Source organism: Oryx dammah, unplaced genomic scaffold (genome assembly GCF_014754425.2).
Source record: "Oryx dammah isolate SB20612 unplaced genomic scaffold, SCBI_Odam_1.1 HiC_scaffold_18, whole genome shotgun sequence".
NCBI classification, from domain to species: domain Eukaryota; kingdom Metazoa; phylum Chordata; class Mammalia; order Artiodactyla; family Bovidae; genus Oryx; species Oryx dammah.
In genome coordinates this window covers 46,651,460-46,672,834 of record NW_024070202.1, presented here as the reverse complement: position 1 = coordinate 46,672,834, position 21,375 = coordinate 46,651,460, and the positions used below count along the sequence as shown (strand labels likewise).

The following is a 21,375-nucleotide window of genomic DNA, read 5'->3' as shown; positions in this document are numbered from 1 at the left end:
TTTGAATAATACACTTTAAAAAATAAAACCATACGCTTCTTTAGGAGTTTGATGCATTGAAAAGGGTATACTATTCTTAGAAATAAACTTAATAAATTACAATTTCACTAAGACCACCATGGCATGTATTGAGAAGAGTTTTTCCTAACTTATTAATTGGCTTTTTGCCTTACTTTTTCATTTTTGGAGTCAAGAATTCCTAGGGCTAACTGTGGTATATAGAGTAAAAATTCTCTGGCTGGAAGCTGTGAGGAAAATAGACAAGGCAAAATTGTAGAAGAGTTATCAGAGAGACCTAAAGAGTTGAAGAGAAATGAGAAATCCTGTAAAGGTTCTAAACTTAAATTGATATCAAAGGGATCCTATAACTTATCCTGACAACAAAAAAGAAACATGATCAAAACATAGTCTCTAAAAATAAAATTTGCTCTCCAATTATGTTATGATTTTCTATAGATCCATTTAAACAGATAAACAACTAATCCCTCAAACTTAGCCACCCTAAGAACAAAGACCATTTGACTAGCTTTGCCCCAAGGGCCAAATGTTTCAAAACTCTCTGTGAACAAAAATTATGCCTCACCTTTTAACAAATTTGCCTTGACAATCCAAAACACACATAGTCAACTGGAGGACACAAGAATCAAAAGCAAACATTTACAACCATGTTTTTTATAAAGGGCAATATACAAACAAATAAATAAAAAGCCAGATTCATTTTATAGGGACTAAAAACATATCAAAAGAAAACAAAAAGAAACAAACCCCAAAGCAATGAAACAGGCCAGTATGAAGAAATCTCATACAAGTGAAGGCATCTTTTCTCATAATTTCCAACTGTGTATTGTTTCTTTGAAGCCAAATAAATCCAAATGCCTTATATGTCTAGACTTGATCAAGGTCAAGATCAACAAAAACACAGGTATAGACAGCATTCCCTCCTATGACTAAACAAACCAAGTTTTCCTAGGAGTATACTTATTTCCTACACTAGGTAATAAGTTTAAAGTACCAACCCTCTGATCTAAACCCACAGATCTTAATCACTTAAGTCTATAAGTGCGCAATCTTTACACAGCAGTTGAGGATCTGAATGAAATGCTCACTCAGAACATAATACAAATGAGTAATGACCCCAAATCCCTACACAAACTCTCCCACTACCCACCAACATTTCATCTTAAAACATTTCGAAGATTTTAAGCAAGGCAGTGTGTTCAGTCTTCCATGATGAAACTCCCTAAGCTAGTAATTTCTACTATTTTGTAAATTAGAAATTATCAGACTAATTCACAAGAGCTTCATAAATCTCTTATCCCACTGTTAAATATTTTAGAGCAGAATTTACAATGGAATAAGAGAATCATTAGAGAGTGGACCCTCTCCAACCTCTCTAAGTAGTACTGGATTGAAAGGCACTCATCTTCCAGTTGCTCCACAATCAGAATGGTCATTAAATTTAACATTAATGACCCACTCATATCTCACTGCTTACTTCAGGCCAAAAAAGATTGCCCTCCCACTAGACAGATGAATTCTAATCATTCACACTTTTAAAATTAAGTGACATCTTTTCATTTTCTGCCCAGATTCAAGGCCCTATTATGATGACTTTTATTTTAAGTCCCACTAAAACAGACTAAATTTCACATCCCATAGCAAGTAAATAAATGGACATGTTTGGCAAGGAACAATATCAAGAGCTAGAGCTTTACTTTTTTACTTACATAATTGTGACAGTATGTTATAAGACAATTACTGGGCAGCAAAGCACAGAGCTCTACTTTATCAAATACACAATCAACTTACAAAATTCCTAAGCAACGCTTAAATATATGAGGAAAATGGATGCAAAATGTAAGAGTGAGAAGAACAAGCATCTCCACACCCAGTGAAGTAACAGGTTTAGGCTTGTTTGTACAGCTCCCTAAAAATTAATTTGAAAGAGTACAAAAACCAAAATTCACAAAATTGGTCAAAAGTTGAATGAGAAACGTTCTACTGTAGATTAAAACATCGATTCTTACAAAATAGGCTGTACTTGCACACTTACTAAATATTTTAATTTACTTTAGCTTATTGAATGAAAAACGCTTGGATTAAACCAAACAAAAACTATTATTTGCCCCCTAATAATTTTTTTATATGTAAGAGCACCTGACCTCACTGCTGAAATTTCTAATAAAAACACCTGAGTGCTTTTTAGTTTTTGAAACGTGGTGTCATTTTACTTGCTTCTCAGGAAAAACCCATAAAACTAATCAACTAAAACACAGCATTGCAATTTGCAGTAAAATCGACACATCTTTGTAAATGGTTGGGGAGGTGAAAAAAGGCCCAGCCTTTTCATGTAAACATAATAAGCCTGTAATATGCTGCAGACAAACGCACTGCAAGGGGTGTGGAGGACCCGAGCTGATTAGATTACCACAACATCAGCCTGGGGCCGCCATTTTTAGAATCTGTAAAGGACAAAAGAGGGAAATTTCACTTTTTACCGGCCATCTAGGAGATTAAAGGAAAAAACTGACTGTTTTCCAATTAGGTATTGATGTCTCCAGCCTAGAGCTGAATGCACCTCACTTAATTCTCTCCAAGGTCTCCAGAACTCCTAACACCTTATGTTATTCACATCTCTAAAAGGTGAGGGGAAACGGGCAAAACGGGGCTCACTCTAAAGCTAACTCTAGCGATTCCCCCTTGACTTTAAACTGTATCGTTCGTAAAACACAGTCCAGCAAGAGTGCATCTCTAAGGAGCTAAGGCCGATGGAAGAGAGCCCTCCGGATTGTTTGCTCTCTCCTCCTCCCGTTTAGCACAGTGAACCGTTTGTTTCTTTCTGTGTCTGCTGCCACAGTGTTTGTGCCAATCCCTTGGTCAAAATCAGCTTTCCTGAAATGTGCCATATTGTGGTTTCTAAGCCTCCGCTACAGTAAAGAGCGACGATAATGCAAGCGGGGAGGGGCGGGGGGCAGACTGAGACGGCTGGGTGCTGGGGTGACCACCTCAGGGGCGGGTTTACCCTCTCCCGGAGAGGATGAGGAGCTGACTCGTTCTCCCACAAAGGGATATACCCAAGGCGTTCTTTCCACCCTCTTCGTATTTACGAGAAAATTAAACCAGAGACTGCCAGGCGACAAATGGAAGCAGCATTAGAAAATGGGGCCTATACGGGTTCCCAGCACCTGAACAAGATGCGGTAGAGGAAAGGGAGAGAGCTGGCAGCTCCTGGGACCACTTCGACACAAATCCTACTAACAGTCACAAACCTACCTCCTTACCCCAAGCGGCTCTAACCCGCTGCCGGCGACGAGTGCGCCCCCTCCCTAACTCCCACTCTCAAGGGGGTTTAACTGCCAGTTTCCCCTTCCCCAACCCTAAAACCCGCCATAATGCTCCCTTCCTAGGGACAAGGAGGAAAAAGGATATATTCGAATCAAACAAGCAATGTCTAGCCCCCGCCAAGACACCTGAGTCAACGTCGACTCCCCCACACCGTAAGGATAAAGATGAGAAAGCCCCCTCCCCCTGAAAACACACGTCCCTCCACCCCGCAAACCCCAGGAACTCCCAAGGAGACGACAGGCACTGACCTGTGATGTTCACACACCAGACACCCGAACCCCGTTATTTGCTCGACCCCCAAGGAGTCTCTCCACACCTCCGCGGTCAGACGATCCCCCGACAGCAGCCACTGCAGACACAGGACCCGGCTCCACACACCCCCTCCCCAAACAGCAGCGATCAGCCTCTTCGCCAGCAACCGAGGAGTAGGGGAGGGGGCACAGAGACAGTCAACAGGAACGCAGAGGCCACGGCGAGGCTGCTTAGAGTGTCTATGCCCCCTCTATTTGCCGCTCCCGAACTCAGGTACCGTCTCCGACTCAGCCCCCTGCGCCCGCTCAGTGTCACTGCCTCTCGCTCTGGGAAAATGGCGGCTGACGGCGGCGGCCGCGGCGGCGGCGGCGGCCGCGGCGGCGGCAAGTGCACGGGGCCCGCCCGCCCCGCTCCGCAGGGGCAGAGGGGGAGGGGACGAAGCTGCCCGCCGCCATTTTGCTTATGGGCTGCCGCCCGCCGTTGCCTCTCCACAGAGGCTCGAAGACAGCCAACTGGAGGCAGAGCGGTCAACAGAATCTCCGTCTATTTCACAACAGATGCATTCAACAATTCACCGAAGGTTTGGGAAAGTTTCGGTATTTGATGGGATTGGTTTTTTATCCCCTTTCCCCGAGTAGTCCCTAAGTCTGGATATCGGTAAGCTTGGGCGCGACACTACTGGGTGGAAAGATGATTGTAGGCCTTGGAAAGACCCCCCCCCCTCCCCGTAAGCACTTTCTCCCACTCCCAAAACCACCTCTGTCCTATTCTTTCCTCCCCCCCTCCCCAGTCTGGCCTCCGGAGCGGGGTGAAGTCGGTTAGGGTGTCACTCGACGCCCACTAGGGGCTGAGGCGGCTTCAGTGCGCAGGCTCCGAGCACCGGATAAAAGCGGAGCTGTTGAGTCCAGCGCCGTCTCGATGGAGGAGCGAGAAACGGAAGAGGTCGGGGGGAGAAGCAGCTGGAAAAATACAGCCACCGTCAGCGCCGCCTCCCTGCCACCGTGTATCGGGGTAAAAAGCTGTCGTTGCCGTCGGTGCAGTTGCCGTCGCTACCTCCTACTTCTTTGGCCCGGGGGAACGATTTCCCCGCCGCGGGATAACGTGTGGGGAGGGGATCGGGAATTCTTTTAGATGGCAGTTGACTAAACGGGGGTGGGTCAGACAGACGGTTATCTAAGAACAAAAGGGAAGGCCAAAAAATAAAGGGTTTCCCCAGTAAAATGACACGGTGATTGCGGTTCTTGTTTTCGGGGTCTTTCCCCGAAATGGCGGTTTCCGTCTTCTTGCTCCACAGCGACCCGGAGCGCTCGGTAAGCGGGGTGGGGAGAGGCAGAGGTGGGCCACGCAGCCAATCAGTGTCTGATGTGTTCTGTCGAGCGCGTCCTGATTGGCTAGCAGTGACCTCATGCTGCAGCAGCGGGTGGGGCCAGAGCCGCCGGGGGAGGCTGTTGCAAAGGCCGAGAGGGAGAAGTGACGATGGTGTTCGTTGATGCCGCGCCCGATTCGGAACACAAGCTGTGGCGAGGGGAATCTAAAGGCTCTTCCTTGACTATTTTCTCCTGTCCCTGCGCGAGGTGAGGGCCCCGGCTCGGCCTCTGCGAAACTTTGGGGCGCTGGCGCGGACGAGAAAAGAAATTCTCCCGTGACTTTAGGAACTGCGTCAGGGCAAGATGGCGCTGGGTCTCCTTGGGGCGCGGGGGGAGAGGCACGTCCACCGTCGCCGCAGCGCATGTGACCGGGCTGCATTCCTGTGGGGTTTGGCTCAGACCCAGGCGGGGGCGGGGGAGGGGAAAGGGCTGGGGCGGAGTAGTCTGGTGCGGTCGGCGTCGGCGGCCTGAAGAGGAAGAGTTGACTGAGGGCGCTTCCCCTCCCCCATACCGCTTAACAGCTGTGGCTCGCTGGGGAAAGCCCCCCGAGGGACGCTCCTGATGGGGATGTGACGGCTGGTGGTGAAGGGAAAGGCTTGTCGCCCTATTTTCTTACCTGCCTTTCTCCTTACGAAGTATACTTACGTAAAGTGGCTGGTCCCTAATGTGGGAGCTGGAATCAGCCACGAGTCGGGAAAGGCCACTGGACTGAGTAGAGTCTAGCTTCTGGGCCACAGAGCCGAGGAATATCGATTAATTTCTGAGAAAACTTAAGTTTTTCAGATTCGAATAGCAAAATAATCTTAAGTTTGGAATCAAGCGTAAAAAGTGTGATGATAAATACCCAGGAGCACTTGTAATTTCCTGAAAGTTAAAAAGAAATCAAGGAGTATACCATCTGAAGTTTGAGGGCCCTTTTCAAACTTGTTGCTTCGATCTGTATTTACTTTCTTCCCGTTTTCTCCCTGTTTGTATATCCTACAAGAATCTGAAATCCTATCAATTTTTTCAGAATTTAGACGTTATTAGTAATACAGAATAAAAACTGCTAGTATTGTAATATACATGAAGTTGTAAGGGTGTTTTCAGTATTCTTGGTCTTCTGTTGTTTTTCTGTCGTCCTCTTAATTGTGGTTTTTAAAAATAAAAATGAAGTTGTAATCATTTTTGGTAAATATTATTCAAGAAGCTTCCTGTACCATTATGAAATATTAAAACTTGCCTCTTTAAATCACTTTTGTATAAGTATGAATTTTAATTTTAGTATTTGAAACTTTGCTAGGTGAAGATTTCCAGCAGCTCAAAAGTTCTTAAGGTCAATATTGGCAGATTAAGTAGGGAAGTGTAATTTTATTTTTTTACTATTCCCACTTGCCAAAGTAGTGTAGCAGCCATTAATTGAACTAGAGAAGAAAAAGGGCTTCTCACCTTGGGTGGTGTTGAGTGACAGCTGGGAGTTATTCAAGGAAGACTTTTCCATCTAAATCTGACTTGCTTTTTTACTGAATATCTATATTTGGTGCTATGAGAATGGTTCTTGGTCCTAAAAAGATAAGTTTAACCTGGAACCAAGGTTGAGCTATTTCCTTAGTCTTAGTTATAGACTTGGTAGTTTGAAAACAAGATTGAATTTTTAATAAAGTAGTAAAAAGATTTTAAAATTAAACTTTTTTGTCCACTCTCAATATAAATTGGGCCTTTTTCCTATAAGAATTCTTGAGTAATTTCAGGGATCTATATTACGTATAAGTAAATGTTTCATTCCCCTTAAAGGGATTTTCTGGCTTAGAGGGACTAAATACGAAGTCAGTAGATTTAAATGTAATTTTCAAAAATGTTATAACTTCACTGTGTCTTAATAAGGAAAACAGACCATATTGCAAGCTAATGGAACCAAATCCTTGTGCTTTTAATCAGTTTGTGACCTCATTCTTCCTGATTGCCTAATCCATGAACATATTTAGCTCTAATTTTTCTTTATGTTCCTGTGATTCTTGAAATAGTACTTGCAGTTACTTGTCTCTGTCTGCCTTCTTGCATTTTATGTTTTCCCTCGACAATTTTATTTGTGCCCATTCTCTAATTCAACGTCCAGATTTTCATCTCAGAGCTGCAGATGCAGTGTTCAGGTTTACCAGGGACCACAGGCTTCCTGAGGGTTGTGAAGAGTTCCCCACAACTTATTGACTGAACAACAGGCTTCCTGAACTCATTAAAAAAAAAAAAAACTAGGTACTTGATCTCAAATTGTAAAGTACTAGCTTTCAGACTAAATCAACAAGCCAAAAAAAAACCCCTCTTTTGACCCCTCAGAGTTTCGAGTAAAGGGCTGATGATGCTCAGCAGCAAGGTGTCCTCCCCTTTCATGTGTGAGATGGGGAGGGAAGGCTGCTAATAGGACAGATAGTGGTGCCCCTGCAAAGAGGGGAAAACAGCAAATGGCCTTAGTATTTTTGACATTCATATTTGTCACCTACTGGACATTTTAGCCTACAAACTTCAACGATACCTGACCACCAGAAATTATTTGGGTTTTATAGTTCCTTGATGTATTTGGGGCTTCTGTAACACTGCTTGCTCTGATACAGAGGACCCAATAAGTTCTGCCCTTGTGTTTTTGTCACTTGTCATTTTATACGTTACTGTGCAGCCACTAGCAGTTCCATGTGTTTTATGTATTATAAGGTTGGCATTCCAATAATAGGGCTTATTAAAATGATAGGTAAAATGAAGCCCTGCAGGAAATCAGATTTGAGCTTTTAGCATAAACAGTGATAACCCTTCTGTCTTAAAGCTTTTGGGGGGATTTTTTAATAGTGATTGTCTATTAACTTTATTTTTTGACATTTGCTGAAACTAAATTCATAGTAAAGAAATCATCTTAATTACATGTGACTTTCAGTGGATTTGTTTTTATATAAAACTCCTCTGCTCCACCTCTCCCTGATTTTAATGGCCTTTAAATGCAGAATGAAAAGATTTATGTCTGAGAACTGTTTGAGTTGAAACCATTAAATATACCTTAAAATATTAGAGTTAACATACACAGCTTGTTTAGTTTAACTTCCTGGGGGTGGGTGGACACAGACTAAGTGCTATCTCACTCTCCCTGGGCAAGGTGTTTATTTGTGTTAACACTAAAATTTGTATTTGCAAGTGTTGGTCAAAAAAACTTTCCAGGGTTGTGGATACCTTAGGTCAAATTGATGTTTTTCTCTTAAGGAGAGTTAATAAGTTTGTTCCTCTAAGTATCTAAAAGAAAGTTACCTGCTCTCTGCTGTTGAAAAAGATCAGGTCCACAGTCTCTTCCCTGTTGACTTGTTTATGTTTAGTTCAAGTTTGAAACATCTGTAAATACGGCATTTCGCCTGGAAACTAGAAAAATCGTGTTCTTTCTACGTGAAGCAAATAGGAAATAGCAAAAACTTATAGACCCCACCTTCTCTGAGTGATCTAGGAAAAGTATTTTATGCCATTTTTTTCTTCAGTGCTTATGTTTGCCATAAATTCTGCTTGCTTCAGTGTTGATCTTGCACTTCTTACAAAAGAAAACTGGGTTCGGAGTTTTTTTGTTTCTCCTTTATTATATGTATACAACTTAACAGAAAAGGGCATGGTCAACATTGTGTCTCTGAAGTACAGAATATACCTTCAGTAAACAATCTTTTATATGGTGCTGGTCCTATTAAAAGTAATTTGGTTATGGACCCAGGGTAAATGATATTTCATACAACTGAAAGTTAAACCAAGTTAAATTATGTGACAATTTATTCCTAGGGATTATATCACTTAAGTGTATTTTATTCTCAAAAGTATTTATTTTTACAGGTGATGGTGGTTTAGTCACCAAGTTGTGTCTGACTCTTGTGACTCCATGGACTCGAACTTGCCAGGCTCCTCTGTCCATGGGATTTCCCAGCAAGAATACTGGAATGGGTTGCCATTTCCTTCTCCAGGGGATCTTCTCTACCCAGTGATCAAACCCAGGTCTCTTGCATTGCAGGTGGATTCTTTACCAGATGACCCACCAGGGAAGTACCCTCTCAAAGCATGTTAATATTTGTATCTTAGATTTAAAACCATATTATGGTTTTCTCTCTGCAATTGCTTTGTTCTTGGGATAGATTGGAACTCTAGCTCTAATTTCAGTCAAATAATTTGCATTCCTACCATATTTAGGGCTTCCCTGGTAGCTCAAATGGATGGGAGATCCAGGATCAGTCCCTGGGTTGGGAAGATACCTTGGAGAAGAGAATGGCCACCCACCCCAAGATTCTTACTTGGAGAGTTCCAAGGACAGAGGAGCCGGGTGGGCTACAGTCCATGGAGTCACAAAGAGGTAGACACGACAACTAATACTTTTCACACCATATTTAAGATACATGGAAACACGGAAGATAATTCCTAGCTCTTAGATTTTTCATTTAGGTTGATAAGATAATCTCCTTTGAAAAATTCTATATGACTAAAGAGATATTCTACCCATAACATAGAGGTCAGGGGTTTCCTTGTACCATCTTTTAGGTAAGTTTTATCTTAGGAAATAAGAAAAGACTATATACAACTGTAAGCATTTATAACATTTCATGAAAGATTGTATTTTTGTACTCCAGATGTGGGTGGTGGTACATAACCTATAGTATGTGATTTCTTAGAATATACCTCTTCAGAACTCCTTGGTCTATATGCTTATTCCCTTTGCTAGCTGCTACTCCTGACCTTCCCGTTTTTATTAATTGCTTTTTTCTGCTTCTTGTTTTCCAGTGTTCTGTCCACAATCACCTTTTGTTGTTTAGTCGCTAAGTTGTGTCCAACTCTCTGCGACCCCATGGACTATAGCACACCAGGCTCCTCTGGCCTCCACTATCTCCCAGAGTTTGCTTAAATTCATGTCCGTTGAATCACCTTTACACAATCAATTCCCACCCTTTTACCTATTGATGACTCCAGAATTTATAGTCTCTGAACTGAATTGAAACTGCTAAATATCTCACAGGTCTCTGAACAAATTCAGAGTGAACAAATTCTCTTAGCTTTTCTCCTTTTGTTTCCTTTTAATGGTTCTCCCCTTCTAGGTAAATTTATATAATCAAAGATTTTTCCAATCAATCTTTTCTGCTTAAAACACTCAATTAGTTTGCCACATTTGAGGATCAAGCTAGAACACACCCTTGGGGCATGCAACATCCTTCATCTGTCTCCTGTTTATCTCCAGAAAATGAGATATTCCTGTTAGCTGTTAATTCTGTGTCTATCACACTGTCCTGTTCATGTTCTTCTTTTCCGTTATAGTTTATGAAATATTGGTAGGCATTGTCTCATCTTTGTAACGAAAGTGCAGAGTTCCTGGCATTTAACAGGCACTCAGTTTTGGAGAAGGTGATGGCACCCCACTCCAGTACTCTTGCCTGGAAAATCCCATGGACGGAGGAGCCTGGTAGGCTGCAGTCTATGGAGTCGCTAAGAGTTGGACACGACTGGGCGACTTCACTTTCACTTTTCACTTTCATACATTGGAGAAGGAAATGGCAACCCACTCCAGTGTTCTTGTCTGGAGAATCCCAAGGACGGGGGAGCCTGGTGGGCTGCCGTCTATGGGGTTGCACAGAGTCCGACATTACTGAAGCGACTTAGCAGCAGTAGCAGCAGCAGTTTTGTTGCAGGAATAACAATATGCTCTGCTGCTAACTGCCTGAACATTGTGCCATAGCATGTGTTTATGGTAATGATAGTAAGTCGGCTGGATATATAAATGGACAGAAAATGTTCTGGTTGATTCTGTACCATCATGTTACAAAACTTTTGGGGTTGTTCTCCCACCCATCCATTTAACACCTATTTTGCAACTATTGTTAGTCCTCAAATCTGCTTTCTGCCACCTGGTTCTCTTCACTTAAATATTTGTACCTGTTATTGTACAAGCTAGGGTTTCCCTGGTGTCTCAGTAAAGAATCCGCTTGCAATGTGGGAGACCTGGGTTCGATCACAGGGTTGGGAAGATCCCAACCCTCCTGGAGGAAGGCATGGCAACTCACTCCAGTATTCTTGCCTGGAGAATCCCCATGGACAGTGGAGCCTGGTGGGCTGCAGTCCCTGGGGTCGCAAAGAGTTGGACATGACTGAGCGACTAAGCATAGCACAGGACTAGTCTGTATTCTATTAATTTATAATCTGATTTGGGATTGGGCTTCCCCAGTGACTCAGATGGTAAAGAATCTGCCTGCGATGTGGGAGACCCGGGTTCAGTCCATGGGTTGGGCAAATCCCCTGGAGAAGGGCATAACAACCCACTCCAATATTCTTGCCTGGAGAATTGCATGGATAGAGGAGCCTGGTGGGCACCCCATGGGGTGCCAAAGAGTTGGACACAACTGAGCAACTGACACTTCGGGATTAAGCCTTGTAGGTATGTACTATAAGCATTCAGCCAGGAGCCCCAGTTAACAGGTAATGTGCTTTGTAGAGGAAATTGAATTTTTGAACTAGGAGGGACAGTGCGGATTTCAATAGTGGATGGGGTGGGAGCAGTGAAACAATGTATTTGCAGTCAGTATGGCTTTATGTGCAAAGGCAAAGAACAGGAGTAGAGGAAATATGTTCTAAGTATAAGAAACCTGTTTGACTAGCCTTACATGAAGTACACTGAGAGATGAGACTGGAAAAGAGGGTGAACTGGAACGAGATTTTTTTTTTTTTTTTAATCTAGAGTCCTTTTGTCAGTGAAGCTCAAGCCACTTATTCCTCTCTTCTTTCTCTTTTATTTTGAGGAAATAGTTTCAAAGAGGGAAATTACTGACTTGTTTCACAGAAGTCCTCAGGGACTTCACAGGTACCCAGATATTGCTTACTCACTCCAAATTGAAAACTGGACATTTAGTAAAGAGTCTGTCATGTAACATTTTAGATACCAGAGTCATAATTTGTAAATGTTCACAACATCAGAACAAGCTAAGAATGAATAACATTTATAAGGGATCTTGATATCTGTGGGGCAAGGATATGAAGGGACAGCTGTGCTTAATCTGTCACGTGAGCTAGTGTTATCTTTGTGTTGTGTCTTACAGAAATTAGTTTTTAATGACAGAGACTTGGTTTTGATAGTCTTTTTACAAGTGAGGAAATATCCATCAAGATAACTTGGATTTAAGTACTTCATTTTTCTAGGTATGACCTAATTTGATCATGTTTTTTTTTTCCTTAATTTTTATATGAATCCTAATCAATGAGTGCTTACGTTAAAGAAGTCATTCATGTTTGTTTTCAGTACTTTATGCATCTTTGTCTTCCTCTCCTACGTGATCATTAGCATAGAGTAGACACTTAATTTTTGGTTCCCATTCTTACTGTCCTCCCCCTTTTTTCCTCTTCAGTATTCTCCAGACTTCCCTCTTGATTACTCACTTGATTAATTGCAGTTTTCTGTAGTTAATGTAACAGTGTATACTGTTGAAATATGTGTATCAAAGTGATCTAAATTTATCCTTAACCTCTGTAGGTAAGAATTGGTATAACAAGTCAAACTTTGGTATTATTGAAGCCCTCACCCTCTGTAAAGATGACCAGTTAAATTGATGGGGAGATGAAGACTTTCTTAAAATTTCCTCACATTAAGCTACAGAGTAAACTGAGGTTTAATTGAAGTTAGGTAGTAGATTACTTCCTAATTCATAGCTTTAGTTCCAAATAGCCTTCTCTGAAATTAAAAAAAAAACAGAAAACATTGAAAGCAGAGATTTATGTCATGAAAATCAAAATTTCATGATTATGAGACTATAATAGCTATGGCATAGTTATTTCTGTATATCCCTACCTTTTTTTATCAGCCAAATGGGAATTATCAGGTTATGTTCAAGGATAAGATCTAAATTCTGACAGGAATTTAATTGGAGGCTTAGATCAAAGTGAAAAAAATTTTTAAGGTAAATTCTTTGAACAAATGGTTAAGTTTTCTGAACCAGGTACTTAATAAAATCAACTATTTGTAGAAGCGAAGCAGCTGCTTGCTTTTCTATGCATAACCTTTTTTTCTCCCACCAGTCCTTGCCATCATGTGTTCCAAAAATACTACTATTAAACAATATTTAGGTTATGTCTTCCATTTTTCAAACAGTAAAACAAATCATATGTTCCCACTGGAATAAATGTTCCATTTATAAATGCAGTTTTTTCCTTGCTATGCGTTTTTGTGAAATAACATAATTTGTGTGAAGTTAAAATATAATCATTCTGAAATGAATCAGCAATATAAAATGAAGGAATTAGATTATAAAATCAAATGAGGTAAGGCTTAGAAGATGGGAAGAGGATAGTTAAGCATTCATATGTGGATTTTTAATTTCGTTCTTTGGAAAGGAATTCTCAGTGAAAAGAAGATCTTCATATCAACCATAAAATTTGGTATTTTAGAACTCAGTAATTACAGCCAGACCAGCAAACTTCTTAGAATTTGGGGCCCCAGATTGACCAGGTGAAGGTACATGTGTTAGGGTATTGGTCCTCTATAGATTGAGAGCGTAAGGAAGAGTTTTGACATCACAGGCTATTTTGACTTAAAGCATGAACTTGAAAGTAGTTTCATTTTTTAGAGTTTAATTATTCATTCCCTTGCAGCCTCTCCCTCTCACTGGCAGAATTTACTCCCTTGCTTGCTCATTTTGTTACTATGCATCAAAGAGGTATTGTGTACCCAAAGTTGTTAAGCTACTTGGAAGAAAGGTACTTACAAGAACAGGGTAATTATTAGTCATAATAAACTGTCTTTGTAGAGATACATGGGTAACTCCCTTATATATTAGTAGCAGTGAGCAACTAGATGGCTTCCCAACAAGCTGGTTAGATTTGTTCTAAATGAAGGACATCTGCCGCATAGTCTAGGTCTAATGTCTTATAGGAACCTAACAGAGTCATTGTTTTGAAGATAGGATAACAAAATTTAGGACAGATCAAACAATGTGTGTCCATAGATCTCTAACATATGAATCAACAAAGCAAAATGATCCTGAAACTTAGGGTTTTTTGGTAGAATGTAGCAATTCAATTCAGTATGTATGAGAGGCAAACTAAAAAGAACTAGTTGGCAGGGGTTTAGGCCTAATCAAATACACTATAGAGTTGCTGGAGAAGGCAATGGCACCCCACTCCACTCTTGCCTGGAAAATCCCATGGATGGAGGAGCCTGGAAGGCTGCAGTCCATCGGGTCTCGAAGAGTCGGACACGACTGAGCGACTTCACTTTCACTTTTCACTTTCCTGCGTTGGAGAAGGAAATGGCAACCCACTCCAGTGTTCTTGTCTGGAGAATCCCAAGGACGGGGGAGCCTGGTGGGCTGCCCTCTATGGGGTCGCAGAGTCGGACACGACTGAAGTGACTTAGCAGCAGCATAGAGTTGCTAGATTAGTTGTCTAAATAGCAACATTGTCATTTTTCAAAAATAGTTACTAACAGCAAATAAGGACATGGTCTCTTGATTTTAGAAATTGTCACTTTGAAAAACTTACTGTGCTGCTTAGTCCCTTCAGTCTGTCCAACTCTGTGACGCTGTGGACTGCAGCCCACCAGGCTCCTCTGTCCATGGGATTCTCCAGCCAAGAATACTGGAGTGGGATGCCATTCCCTCCTCCAGGGGATCTTCCCCACCCAGGGATCACACTCAGGTCCCCTGCTTTGCAGGCAGATTCTTCACCACTGAGCCACCAGGGAAGCCTGAAAAACTTGCTACATTGTTCTTATTCTCATTTTGCTGTGGAATAATGAAAAATGATCCAGAATTCATTTCGGATTATTATTTGTGAATCATTCATGTTATCTCAACTCTCATTTTCTGACAAGTCAGTCCTAGAAGTAGACAAATGTGTAAAAGGATTATAAAATTCTAACAGTCTGTTTAAAGTAGAACATGTGCATAAGTACAGCGATTAAAATTATTTTTAAAGAATCTATTTGAGAGCATTGTATACTACAAAGAAATGGTAACAAAAACATGAAAATTTATAGTTCATAGGGCATTTGTATATTGTGTGTGCTTTCACAGAAGTGAGGGTAAAGGAAATAAAGTAGAATGGTTTCACTGCTTCTCTCTGGGTTGTATGCTTACAGATGAATTTTCTGCAACAGACAAGTATTCCCAGAAAGCATTTTTCTTCAGAGTTGTTCTAGTTTGTAATGACAAGGCAAAATGCTTGTATATTATCTTTAAAAATATGATGCATACAGTATGATCTACAACTTGTCAAAACCCAGGAACCATCTCTCATTTCAGCACTTGGTGTCTGTTAGGTCCATAAGTATGTCTGTTATTTTTTGGTTCACCTCCCCTTGATGAAGGGGAGGTTCACCTCCTCTTCATGACCATTGCCACTATTTTAGCTCAGACTTGGCATAGAGTATCCTGTCACCCTACATATTCGTCAAATAAATGAGTGTATATATAAAACTGTGTAGTGAGATAGCTTACTCTGGCTTTAATCTTGCCACTTATAATCCATCTGTCATCCTTCAAAGTCATTTTCTAAAATGTGAATCTGATCTTACTTGAAATGCTTTAAAGGAGTCCATGCTCCTAGAGTGGCATAAGGAAGGAATTCTGATTTGGTGGCTCCTCCCTGTTTTCCAAAGATCCAGTTGCTTTTCCTTTTGCTTCCACCCATATTACTGCTTTCAGTTCTCCAAAGTTAACTAGTTCTGTCAGACCTTTCTTTTGTATCATCTCTTCATGGAATATTCCTACTCTACCCCTTGTGAATGCATCCTTCAGTTCAAGTGTTCTTTTCTCTCTGGTGCTCTCCAAGAAGTCTGTTGTTACAATTCCATGTACCCTTTACTCAGTTCTATTAATATCATAGAAGTTTGTTACAATTATTTAGAATCTCCTCACCCTGCTAGAATGTGAGCCCTTGAAGGGCAGTGTTTAACTTATATTGTCTCTCACAGATAAATGCATAGTCCCTACATTAATTCCCAGGGCCAAGTAAGCGCTCAAGTAAATGTTTTAATTACTTAGGTCTCTTCTCTCTTTGTTCTAAGTATGAAACTGCAAAATAGCTCCTGAACTTTTAATTGTGAAGAGAAGTAAAGAGGGTTAGAGATGAATTTTTGTAGTTAAAAGCTAGGAAAATGGTAATGGTGTGCCCAAGAGCAAAGCCACTCTATTTGGGGGTGGAGGTGGATGAATAATTGAAGATCAATTCTATCTTTGAAAGACCAACAATCCCAAGTGAATGGTATCCTAGTACTCTTTGTCCATTGCAGATAAAAGCCTCTTCCAAAAAAAGTGTTCAGTTGTGTTGATCAAATTGAAAATTCCTGTCCAACCTCTGGCATTTGGTTATAAATTCTTATTTTTCAGGTTAAACTTGCCTTTCCATAGCATAATAATAATGAAAAGATAACTGTACAGGTACTTTTCCTTAATTACATTAGAAAAAAGAACCTTTCCATTGCAAACTTTTCTAAACTGATCAACAACCCTATTAACAGGATAGAATTTCAGGACTAGATTCTGGTATCTTGTTTCAAAAGAATAGGTGAGGTCCCACAAATAATGAAGGGAGATCATAAATGCTTACCAATATGCAGCAACAGTCGTAGGGACTAAACATGCCAAAATGGCTTTGATAAAAAAAGTACATGTTTATCTCTGCACAGAAAGATTCTTAGTCTGAATTCTTAATAGTTTACAGTCAACAGATGATATCGTTGATATTCATTTTTATAAAGTTGAATCCAGTAATGTGTTGACCAGTCCCTTCCACAAGCAATTATAATCTTCAGGCAGGTTTGGCACTGTTAAAAATCAATTCTAAGATTTGTAACATTTTTGTAAGTTGATACATTCTGTTACACAGATCCTGAGAAATTCTTTTCCTTCTTTCCCTAAGTGTTAGGTGAAAGTGCTACATAAAAAACTGGTAGAAATAGCACACATTTAATTCAAGGCAGACTTAAGGTTGGTTGCCCATTTCTAACAACTTAATTGATTTTTCATTGAAGACAAATTCTTATGCCCATGGTCATACTCAACGGCTACCAAGCCTTTAAAAAAAAAACTCTTAAAAAGATTAGCATCTCTACTACAGACATGTTAAAATTTTGCATGTCAGTAGTTCCCAAGCTAGTTTGACTACGATAATTATCTGGGAAGCTTACTAACTATACATTCTGGGACTCCACCCGAGCTCTTCCAAACAGGTTGTTATGTATCACTGGTAATTTTCTTAGAATGTAGCGATTCCATAAGAACCACAATTGCTGAACTCCTTAGTGTGACCCAGTAATCTTCATTTTGCAGAAACTTCTCATGCTCAGGTACTTTCCATGCAGGTGCTACTTTGATAAACACTTACATGGAATGAAGCATTTCACTAAAATGTTTCTATAAAACTACAATGCCAACAGTTGTTCCCAACCCCCTGTTTCTTTTTTGGAGAGCTTTATTGTACCTCCAACCTAAAGAAGCTTGGAGGTACTATTGGCATGAACCATTTAGTTTCTTCTTGGAGATTTCTTCAGAATAGTGACATAATTTGTTTCCTAAAAAAATCATCATGTTCTGATGGACTTTTTTCTGTAGTAGATAAGGGTCAAATCTTGTTACCCTGGGAATCAGTCTGTCTTTTTTAGGAGTGCTTAGGTTTTTTGTGAAAAATACCTTATTTTTATACTCTTTTAGTATATAGGAGCATTTTAAATGGGGAGGAGCTATCGGCTGTTATTTTACACATTGTGACATTTCCTCCTACTACTTTTACAACTAATTGTTCTGAGATATTTAGACAATGATCTTTCAACCACGGTTACTGTTTTTTCTTAAAGGTAAAAGCAGGAACTTTAAATCCCAGAAGTGCAACTCAAGAGCAGAAAGAAGCATCCTTTCATTTAATATTAGTAACTTAAGAGTAGTTGATTTTAAGAACTTTAGATATCATGAGCTAGGACTTAAGGACCCACTTCAACATAAAAAATCCAGCCCCAGTACCAGTAAATATTCTCATCATATAATTCCACATGTATCATGTTCACCAGGCAACTTTATGGACACTATTAGACTTCCTGTATAATAACCTCCTTGAAGGAAATTACTGGCTAGAGAGATAATAATGTGTCTTTTCTTCATAAACTGATAAATGACCTTTTTTTCAAGTACACCTGTTCCTTGGTTACTCTGTCTTCCAAGAGATACCAGTTTGCTTATTAACAAAAACAGGTTTTCTGATCTTATATTTAGATTGTTAAATTAGTATTCTTTTGACTTAAATTTTAAATGCCAAATACAAAGAACTACAAGTGACTTCAGCAAATCCATAATACAGCATATGGAGAGAGAGAGATATAGTAGATAGTATACCAAGAGTTTATGCTTCTATCAAGCTGGTAATAAATGGTGTGTGTGGGTGGGTGGGTGTGTGTGAGGGGGAGAGGGAGGTTGTTTCTGAGAATGCTGACATATATATCTTTTAGTCTTGATATGGTCACCATATTGTCCAGAAGATTAATCTGGAATAGGATATGTAAAATTTAACTTACTCTAGATCAGAATTAAGCTCGAGGAGGTCTCTGCCTGCTGATTGTGCCAAACTAATTGTCTTGGCAGCATTTCAGTGGATGCTGGGTAAGGACAGTGGGAGTTGCACTCATAGGCAACACTGTTCCGATGATGAGGCGTTTGGCTATCTTGAGTCATAGTTGGAGAAGGCAGTGGCACCCCACTCCGGTACTCTTGCCTGGAAAACCCCTTGGATGGAGGAGCCTGGTAGGCCACAGTCCATGGGGTCGCTAAGAGTCAGACACGACTGTGCGACTCCCCTTTCACTTTTCACTTTCATGCATTGGAGAAGGAAATGGCAACCCACTCCAGTGTTCTTGCCTGGAGAATCCCAGGGACGGGGGGAGCCTGGTGGGAGGCCGTCTATGGGGTCACGCAGAGTTGGACATGACTGAAGTGACTTAGCAGCAGCAAAGAGTCATAGTTACTCCTTATCTTACCCTCACTTCACTTATTTCTTTTTGATTTTTAATTAACTTTTATTGGAGTATAGTTGATTTGCAATATATTAGTTTCAGGTGTACTACAAAGTGAATCAGTTGTACATACACATATATCAGTCTTTTTAAAATTCTTTCCACATATAGGTCATTACAGAGTGTTGAATAGAATTCCGTGGTCTTTATTATCTATTTCTATATAATAGTGCGTATATCTCACTTAATTGAATTTTTTTACTTTCCCCCCCTACAAATTAAAGCATAGATTTGCCTCAAATGGGAAACCTAAGTGGTCATGTCATTAATTATGGGATTCTTCAACTTGAAAAGCATGACAGCATAAATGCATTTAGAATGTATGGATAAGAAGGGTGAGAAGGAAATAAAATTTTTTTCAGATGAGTGTATTCCAACACATCCTACCTAATAAATTCAAGTCTGAAGGGACAAATGAGGTGTGGAATTGAGTCCTTCCAACATTCCACTATGTTGAGCATTCTTCCTGTTCAAAGAGGCAGTGAGGGATAATTTGTGAGTTGCTGCAGTTAAAAAGAATGTGCCATATTAAGCACCCAAGGGCAGAGAGAAGGATGGAGTTACTGGTCTTAAAAAGAGAACTGAGTTTACAAAAGTGCCAAATACATGAACAAGAACACACCATTAAATTCCTCTCAAACATTGTATATGAGAGTAGGTACATCTGTGGGCTGTCACAGTGGTCAGTCTTGCTCCATGCAGCATAAGCATAGCAGATGTTAGCAAAGATTGATAGAATTCAGATTAGCCTAAAAACCTCCAATATACGGTGTTACCTCTCCCTCCCTCTTTATGCATGCAGTAGTTTGCCCAACAAGTGACTGACTTCTGTTTAAATAGCCTCAGTAATACTGGGCATCTCTGGTCAGCTCTTTTTTCCTCTGCACCTCTGGAACTGAATACATTATTCCAAATTGGTTCTGTCCCACAAAACATGATGAGTAAAATGAGGAACTGGATAGGTAGGTGGCAAACAGCAAAAGTTATTTGAGCATGTAACTCACTTGTAAGTAGACTAACCAAGTAAACAAGAACTATTGGAGAAATTTAACCTTAATTTTTTTTAATGTTATTTTTAAATCTTTGGGAATATTCAGAATAACTTATTAAATTACAGCAAGTTTCAGAAGCTATTTGAGATAAAAGATGTTACATGTAAAACTAAAATTATACAGAGTATATAATTGTACACATTACAATAAACTTAAATCTCAGTTTGAGTTATTCATAATCATTGAGTTTCTTTTTCCCTAAGGTAAAGTGTGAGTATGTTTTAATACATGCTGTATTAATTGACCAGACAAGCACTTGGTGATATTTTCGGATGCCAGAAAGCATTATGCTGAAGACCATGTTGAAATAAATAATCAGCCAGCACTTGTAAGTTACTGTGACCGTACATGCTTGCATGAGGTTGAGGTTTATCTACCCTTTATCCCATTAAGGACTAGAATACTAGGCAAACTATAGCCAGCACTGCCTGTGTCTTTATAGCTGAGGAGTTAAGAACGTTGTTTATATTTTTGAAGTGTTATTGTGGGGGTACGGGCACCCTGTTTGACTTGAGACTGTGGTTTGAAAAGCCTAAAATATTTCCTTTGTGACCCCCCTATATAGAAGAAGAAAAAAAAAAAAGATTGTGGATTCCTGAACTAGAGCAGTTAAAGTATTCTGAGCTTAAGACTTCTGAAAACAAATAATGTTCAAATGGTAACCAGTAAGCCAGAGAGCCTGCTGGTCATCAAGGGATCAGTTGGTACACAGGAAAGGAAGCCAGGTTAGCCAGGAGGTCAGACTACACATACCAATAAATGGCTAAGGAATAGGCAAATAATTATATACCCTGTGTCTGAGCCAGTAGATGGAATAATACGCTATGATTAAAATGAATTTATAATATGTAAAAAATGTTCTTAATATATTTAAAACTATTAGTAAAATGTTCTTAATATATTTAAAACTATTAGTATAATGCTTTATACCCTATATCTTGGTGACATATAGGAAGAAAATACTGGAGATACACACATATAGTGCATACTTGTTTTGTAGGGGTAGGGGTTTTACTTAGTCCTCTGCTAAGTGCTGCATAGGTGGTCATACAGCAGCACTGTCTGAAGTATCATGTTGTTTAGTCACTCAGTCGTGTCTGACTCTGTTGCTACCCTGTGGACTAGCACACCAGGCTCCTCTGTCCATGGGATTTCCCAGGGAAGAACACTGGAGTGGGTTGCCATTTCCTTCTCCAGGGGATCTTCCCGCCCCAGGGACCTGCATCTCCTTCATTGCAGGCAGAGTCTTTACCGCTGAGCCACCAGGGAAGTATAGTGCTGTATTTTCAAGAGAAACAAGCTAATGCGTTAAGGAAATTGTGAGTCAGGGCCTGAATCATGC

The 21,375-nt window shown here is 40.3% G+C and overlaps 1 protein-coding gene and 1 long non-coding RNA gene across 5 annotated transcripts in view; both read right to left on the bottom strand.

Moving 5' to 3' along the window:
- Positions 1–5,359, bottom strand: part of KMT2E (lysine methyltransferase 2E (inactive)) — a 94,139-nt gene extending 88,780 nt beyond the window's left edge. For 3 of the 4 annotated variants that reach the window (XM_040260791.1, XM_040260787.1, XM_040260790.1), the window contains exon 1: positions 3,594–5,359. The gene's annotated coding sequence lies outside the window, so the exon portion shown is untranslated. The remainder of the gene's footprint in view (positions 1–3,593) is intronic. The other variant, XM_040260788.1, reaches the window with a different exon arrangement.
- A 13,830-nt stretch (positions 5,360–19,189) lies between these two features.
- LOC120878171 lies at positions 19,190–21,171 on the bottom strand. Its single transcript, XR_005724480.1, has 2 exons — positions 20,943–21,171; positions 19,190–20,909 (listed from the first exon to the last, which is right to left on the bottom strand). It is a non-coding gene; the product is annotated as an uncharacterized LOC120878171 (long non-coding RNA).
- Positions 21,172–21,375: the final 204 nt, after the last annotated feature.